The following is an 8,450-nucleotide window of genomic DNA, read 5'->3' as shown; positions in this document are numbered from 1 at the left end:
AGAGTATGTCATCTGAACGAGGACCCCAGCCTCAAAAGAGGATCTTAAATCACGGGTCAGGAAGGGCTTCCTGGAGGCAGTGGTGCTGTGCTGAGTTTAAGGGAGGACTAGGTACTCCCCCAAAAGAGAAGGTGGGGGCAAAAAGCATTTTGGTCAGAGAAAACCACCTGGGAGAAAGGTGATAATCATGAAGGAGAATAACAAGCTTGGATGCATTCTGAGGACTTGGATGTTAAGGAACGAATAAAAGGAATTTATGAGAGGCAATTCCAGAAAGGAATATTGGGTGCCTCTTGCTTTTTGAGCAAACAATATTTCATAGTAATTACATCAGCACAAATAGAGCTGCTTCCTCCTTTTTCACAGCTACAGAGTATACCATTGTATGGATAGATTGTAACTCAACAAGTCTCCATTAATATATATTTAGGTCGTTTCTAATCTTTTGTTGTTGCAAACAATGTACAACGAATATCCTTGTACATATGTCATTTCAACATATGGGAATACTTCTCTGGGATAATTTCTTAGAATTAGATTTGCTGGCAAAAGGATATTTGACTGAAAATATTGATAGATGTTGCCCTGCATAGAAGTGATTCTCATTTACCTTCCTACCAGCAATGTATGAAAATGCCAATTTCCTCATGTCCTCACCAACACAGGGTGTTTTCCAACTGTCTTCTGTACTTTGCCAATATCTGAGAGGTGAAATGGCACCTCATAGTTTTAATTTAAATTTCTTATTATGGGTGAACATCTTTCTATAAATTTATGAGTCATTTGTATTTACCTGTGAACTGTTTTAGCTTTTGCATGATTTCTGTTGAGTTATTGGGAATTTAAAAATTTCATTTAGGAACTCTTTGTAAATGAAGAAAATTGGCTCTTTGAATTATGCATTTCAAATATTTTTGCTTAATTTGTTCAAACTTGTTGCTGTTTTTGTTTCTGTGTAGAAATTTTTTGTTGTCAAATTTATGTATTTCATTTTATGACCTGAGTTTTTGTCATATGGCAAAAAAATTTCCATGTTTACCCACTGCTTTCGTTTTCTATATTTAAGTTCTTTATCTACCTAGTATTTATTTTGGAGTGGGGTTACAGATAAGGATCCAACTTTATTTATTCAGGCATCTATTTGTTCAGGTATCTAACTAGTTCCCTCAGGTTCATTTATTAAATAACCCAACTCTTTTGGGCTAATTTTAAACCCATCTGTATCATATACCACATTTCTTGTGTATTTGTATCTATTTTGGGCTTTCTGGTCTGTTCTTTTGATCTGACAGCTTTTCCATATTCTAGTACTTCACTTTTTATTATTGAAGCTCTTTGGTGTGTTTTAATATCTGAATGGGCTAGACACCTCTTTATTACTCTTATTTTTGCTTTCTTCTTTAAAACTTATACTTAACATGTTTATTTTCTCCCTGTGTTCTTTAGAATTAACTTGACCAGGTCCCCAAAATTTCTCTTGATATTTTTATTGGTCTCACATTATACAGATAACTTAAGAAGAAGACACATCTGTAAGTTACTGTTTTACTATTCAAGAATACAGTATGCTACCATTTGTTTAAGCCTCTTTTACTGCCCCTCAGTTGCACTTTCAAGTTTGCTTTATATTGATCTTCCTATTCCCTGTTTACTCCTGGTTATTTTATCTTTTGCTATTAAGGTCAGTAGATCTTTTCTTCTATTATTTCCTCCAACTTGTCATTGTTGTGTGTATGTGTACATGAGAACTATTGATTTTGGTATATTAATTTTGTACCAGTCCTTTACCAAATTCTCTTACTAATTATAATGGTTTTTCAGTTGATCTGCCTGGATTTGCCATGTAGGTAATTATTTCCTTTTCAAAAAATGTAAAATTTAGTTCCTATTTTCCCTGTTTTTTTGTTTTTTTTGTTTTGTTTTGTTTTGTTTTTTTAGACAGGGTGTTACTCTTGTCACCCAGGCTGGAGTATGGTGGAGCAATCTTGGCTCACTGCAACTTCTGCCTCCTGGGTTCAAGCAGCTCTCTCACCTCAGCCTCCCGAGTAGCTGGGACTACAAGTGTGCGCTGCCATGCCTGGCTAATTTTTTGTATTTTTAGTAAAGACGGGGCTTTGCCTTGTTGGCCAGGCTAATCATGAACTTGTGGCTTCAAGTGATCCTCCCGTCTTGGCCTCCCAAAATGCTGGAATTACAGGCATGAGTCACTGTGCCCAGCCTCTTTTCCCAATTTTTATGCCTCTTATTTTTTTCTCTTTGTTCATTACATTGGCTAAAGCACCTGGAAAAATGTTAAATCAGAATAGTAATCAATGATATCTTTGTTTTGCTCTTGACTTTAATAAGCATGTGCCAGTATTTCCCACTAAGCATGATCCTGGCTTTGGGGTAGGTGAATAGATAGATAGACAAACAGAAATCTTAAGAAAGTACTCATCTGGGCTGGGTGCAATGGCTCACACCTGTAATCTCAGCACTTTGGGAGGCCAAGGCAGGCAGATCACTTAAGTCCAGTAGTTCGAGACTAGCCTGGCCAACATGGAGAAAACCCGTCTCTACTAAAAATACAAAAATTAGCTAGGTGTGGTGGCAGGTCCCTGTAATCCCAGCTATTGAGAGGCTGAGGCATGGGAATCATTTGAACCTGGGAGGTGGAGGTTGCAGTGAGCCAAGATTACACCACTGCACTCCAGCCTGAGCAACAGAACGAGACTCTGTCTCAAAAAAACAAAAAACAAACAAAAAAGAAATTACTTCTCTGTACTTACGTTATTAAAAGGTTTTTCTTAAGAATGGATGTAGAATTTCACAAAATCTCCTTTCAATGTAGTGAACATTAATCTTATGGTTTTTCTTTTTGATTAATTAATATAATCAATTAATTTTACAGATTTATTTATTGAACCATCCTTTTATTCCTGGAATAAACCACCCTTGATTGTGATGTACTATTTTTTAATGTGCTGATAGATTCTGTTTGTTAATAGTTTTATTTATGGTTTTTATCGGTGATTTTCATGAGATTACATTTTTTTTAACACTTTTAGATTTTGAAATGTATAAAAAGCATATTTTTAGGTCTTCATTATAGATTGTCCCCTTTATCATTATGCAAAGCCCTCTTTGTTTTCTTTATTGCATTTTTCCCTGAATTTATTTTTGTCTGATATTAAGGCTGGAAGCCCTGGTTACTTTTTGTTTGCATTTGCCTCATGTGCCTCTGCCCATAGTTTTGTTTTCAGCTTGAATTATTTTTATTAGGTATGCTGCTTGTATATAAAGACTAGTTGTGTTTTCTTTTATAATCTATTATGAGAATATTTTCTTTTAATAGGTGAGTTTAACTTATTTATGTTTATGAAAGTCTGGCTTATCTCATCACATTTTATATTATTCTGTTTAGGTAGCTTCTTTTACCATATGGTCTCTGGGTTTTTCATTTGCTTGTTTTGTTTGTGTGTATATGTGTTTCTTTCAATAATCTAGAAAGTTTAAATTTCTATTTCAAGTTTACATTTTTAACTTTATATTGATTACTTAAAAATTGATATTTTTAGGCAGTGTTTATTAATATCCTATAAAAATAAGTGTAATAAATTTATATTTCCACCTTCTTCCTACTTTTCTCCATCTTTCAACCCCCAGTTCTACTGATTTATTGACTAATTGATTGACTTATATCTTTAAATATAATTACAACCTACTACTTATCAGCCTTAACTGATATATTTTGACCTGATAATGAAATCCACATGCCAACACTGCCTTTTATGCCTCCTCTCTTCCTTCCCTCATTTTATTAGTTATATCATATCGTTAAGGTTTATAACATTTATATTCTGTTCTTTAGTCCTGTCTTTACATTTTTTTAGTCTTAGTCCTATCTACAATTGATTTTTTTCACTTAATGATTAACTCTGAATATATTCTCATGTTATTCTCCTACATTATACAGACAGCTGCGTAATATTTCTGTATGGATAAATGTACCAGCCTTTATTCAGCCAATTCCATATTATTAAACACTTCAGTTGTATTCGGTTGTCACTAGCATGAATAGTACAAACCAGGCTCACCTCTTTGAAATTTAAAATTTTATATTTCCATCTCTTAGAAAAGAGTAATTAGAAGCCAATCCCTATTAAAACTGGATCTCAACCTTTAATCACCAAATCCCCTGGGGATCTCATGAAACTGTGGATTCTGATTAAATAGGTCTGGGTCAAGGCCTGAGATTCTGCATTTCTAACCACTTTTTAGGTGCTGATGCCACTGGTCTTTGGACCACACTTTGCTTAGCAAGGTCTTTGAATACATTTCATTTCTGGGGAATTCTACTTGAATAAAAAAAATGCTGGAAAATATAGCCTATAGCAGTAGTTTCATTGTGTCTTATGATATAGTTTAAAATATCACATTTGTATCAAAATAACTTGTAGCATATAATTATTATTTGTGAACGATCATTTGACAATTTTCTTAAATCTCATTTGTTTGGGCTTATTGTGGATATGTCCCTGGAACCCTCTCAGATGTGTACGTCCCTGTCTCATGGAAAATAAGGTTGAGAACCCTGGGGACCAGAAATGAAGCAGAGGTCAGATGGGTACCCTAGAATGAGGCAGTGAAAAGAAACCTTTGAACCCAAATTTGTAAATAATATCTGCACTCTTAATCTCTTGGGGATGTGTTTGTTGTTTAGTAGGTAGGTGGTTGTTTGGGTGGTTTTATCCTACGAGGCCCAAAGTGATCTGGCCCCTGCCTCTCTTTCCAGGTTACATTCACCTCCTTGGTGTTCATCTTACATTGTGGTTTGGCAGACTTTCTGTAAAGGGCCAGTTGGTAAATAGGCTTTGTTGACCAAACTGTCTCTGTTGCAAGTACTCAACTTTGCTATTGTAGAGCAAAAGCATCCATAGAAAATATGTAAGTAAATGAATGTGCCAATAAAACTTTATTTATAAAATCAGGTGGTAAACCATAGTTTACTGATCTAACAAACTAAATATGCTTCTTTCTGCTTTAGGGATTTGACTGTTGCCTTTTCTGGGAACTCACTCCCCTAGATGATCCTAGGTCCTGCTCCCTTATTCCACTGGGGTCTCTCAGATGTCAGTTCATCAGAGAGGCCTTCCCTGACCATCCAGCCTAAAATAGCACCCTACCCCCATATCTCCATGTCCTTTACTCCCTTTCTCTCTTGGTAAATATTTCACGTATTGCTTCACTAATAATATTGATCTTATTTTAATAACTGTTAGAGAAAAGCATATGTGTTGACAGGAAGAGTATTCTTTATATACATGGCAGTTCATTTACAGTGGACCATCTCTAGGGACAGAAATAGCTTTGTTTTGTAGAGCTTGTTTTAAACATTTTTCTTCTAATGACTTTTCCTCTGAGATTTAGACAGAGTTTGGCAGTGCCAAAGATATTGTGAAACGGCACCCAGTTGGTATGAAACAATTGCCTTGTTCTAGATCCTCATCAATAAAAAAATAATGTCTTTGGCTATTCTGGCTCTTCTCATAGATTATATCAGGTTCTGCCCCATATATAATTTTCAAAAATCTATTTCTGTAAAAGGGAGCATTTCCTAGGCAATTTGCATTTTTCCCAGAATCCTCATGGCCTAATGAAAGGCTGGGCAATGCAGGGTGAGTAAGGGCCCTGGAAGAGACATTTCCTGAAGAAACATGATCATTTTGGAAATTCATGTTAGGATCTGATCACTTTGGAGGATCCAGGTCCAGGGAAGAGAGAGAAGTCAGATTCTGAAGTTCATGTAAGGTTTCTGTGATCTTGCTGCTGTAGCCTTTGGAAATCTACATCTATGCATCATTCTTAGTGCAGCTGAAGAAAGCTGTTCTTCATGTGGGCGGCCAATGCAGAAGGTGCATGAGCCCCACACTTCATTATGGAGATGACTGTAACTTGGGGGTATTACTGGGGTTTGGGTAGCTTGGCATGCTCTCAGGAGATCTGCACCGTGGATACAGAATGTCTCAAGAGCTATTGCACTTCTCACGTAAGAAGTGACAGCAAGACTAACTCAGTCATGGAGCCTGAGAGGTAAGGGCCCCTTCCTGCCAGAAGGAAGGTCTGTGTTTGAGAAGCAGGTGTTGTTCAAGGCTAGGAGAGTGAGTGAGAGCATTGCCATTACAGCTGATTCTGAGACCCCATGGGTGGCATTCTTTTTGGACTTGTGGCACCACCACACCTTGTTTGGCAGACTTCACAATCTTTACCAATTTCTAGGTGTTTTTGTAAATACTTCATGTAGCTGGGGTGTTATAGATGTTTTTCTTGATAGCTGAGAATATTTCAACACAGTATAATTCTTAATGTAACATGGTTCTTTCATATGATGAGTGTACACGAGAAATCTTTTCATCTTTTTTTTTTCTTTTTTTTGAGACAGAGTCTTGCTCTGTCTTCAGACTAGAGTGCAGTAGCACAATCTCAGCTCTCTGCAACCTCTGCCTCCAGGTTCAAGTAATTCTCCTGCCTCAGCCTCCTGAGTAGCTGGAACTATAGGCAGGCACCACCATGCCCAGCTAATTTTTGTATTTTTAGCAGAGACGGGTTTTCACTATGTTCGCCAGGATGGTCTCGATCTCTTGACCTCATGATCCACCTGCCTCAGCCTTCCAAAGTGCTGGGATTACAGGAATGAGCCACTGTGTCCAGCCTTCGTCTGTGTTTTTAACTGTACCTTTCCAAAGGATGCCATTGGAAGACATTGATTTAACTAGGGGGAAATGTCTTTGCTTTGGTGTGTGTCTCTGGTTTGGGTTCTCTAGTCTTTACTTTTAACACCAGGATTTGAAAGATGAAAGAGCTTGAGGATGATTTTATTGTCAAGTAGCATCTAATTGATGGGTAGCAGTAGGGTTTATTAAAGCTGTACATTCAATTTCCTAGGAATTTTGAAGGTTCAGAAGGGTTCTGGAGGGCAAAAATATGGTGGTAAAACACCTTTTTTTTTTCAGCCAGAAATGTACATAATGGTTACAGATGGTCAAAGATTGGAGCTAAAGAGTAAAGTAACCATGGCCTTTTTGTTGTCACTATTTAGTTTGTGTAGTTGCCAAGTGTGTTTCTAATGCCACCTTAGGTCATCGGCATTAAAAAAAGTTTTGTGTAAATATCATTTACTGCCTCAAGTCCTTGCTCTTTCACCTTAAAGATTTGGAAAGTTAAAAAAAAACAAAAACAAAAACCTGCTAATCGCCTCTGGGTGTTAGCAGCCTGCATTAGCTCTAAGGCAATCCATCTCTCGGCATGGGACTACCCAGTGTTTGTAATTCTCAGCTATTGATTTTGTTTGTAGTTGGAGGTTGTACCACAAATAAATTCTAAGGTCTATTCGTCCTACATGAGGGGGAGCCATAGTAATTCATTCTCACATTGGTGCCCAGTGTCAGTGCGAAAAAAATAAAAGTCTTCTTGGATTCACTCTAGGCCACGGGTCTTTTTCTCTTTCCAAAATCATTGTGTTAGTTAAAATGAGCTTTTGTACAAAAGAAAATACTCTATCACCGCTTAGGATTAGAGAACGCTACAGGGAAGAAGCTCAGATTTATGGAAGATGGAGTTAATAACGCTGACTGGAGATAGGGTTCCTAACCTAGTTCCTTGTCACTTGCCACTTGTAATTCTCATTCTTTTTTCCTCCTCTGCAATTTCCTCCCGTCTTTCACTACAGCTCTTTTTCACATTTAAACAGTCTACTATTTTTCTTTTTTCTTTATCTACTTATGTTCTGGCCCCTTCATCTTCTCTTCCTCACCTACCCTTCCCACCTTGGGGATACTCAGTTTGACTCCTTCCTTGTAGTCACACAATATTGGATCTCTGTTCCCATCTTCTCCAATCATCTGGCTACATTTGTCATCTAGTCCAGCTTGTGCTGCTGGTTTCCAGCCCTCCCTCTCTGCCCCACCAACTATTTCTCTACTTCTGATGGGGAAAACCTCACTGTTTTCAGTCTTTCTCTTTGTGTGTATGTGTTGGGAGGATGGGTAGGGAAGGAGGGAGAAAGGAAGAAGGGAAAGACGGAGGAAGAGACAGAGACAGAGATTGAAAGAGACTGAACTGCCATATGTTCATGGCACAGGGTTTTGAGAGGATAATGAGGGAAGGGGACAGGAGTTCTCAAACCTTGAAAATGCTGATATGCAATGGCATGTGAGTGAGATCCTTCACAAACTCTATGTGGAACTCAGTCCTCCCCATCTGGGGGCAGTAGTCACTAGAATATGGCTTTATATTGCATGTGAACATGAATGAGTCTGGAGGTCAAGAATTCTGATTTGTCTCCCCAGTGGCTAGGCCTCAGAACAGCTCCCCAACCCCCTTTCTTTAGGCTGAAGTCAAGCCCTTATTAAGCCACAGTGCAACCTCAGAGAAAGAAGGTGCACTTCTACCTGATTTATATTATTTGTAAT

The sequence above is a fragment of the Chlorocebus sabaeus genome, chromosome 17, assembly GCF_047675955.1.
Source record: "Chlorocebus sabaeus isolate Y175 chromosome 17, mChlSab1.0.hap1, whole genome shotgun sequence".
NCBI lineage: Eukaryota > Metazoa > Chordata > Mammalia > Primates > Cercopithecidae > Chlorocebus > Chlorocebus sabaeus.
This window is presented reverse-complemented; position numbering follows the sequence as displayed.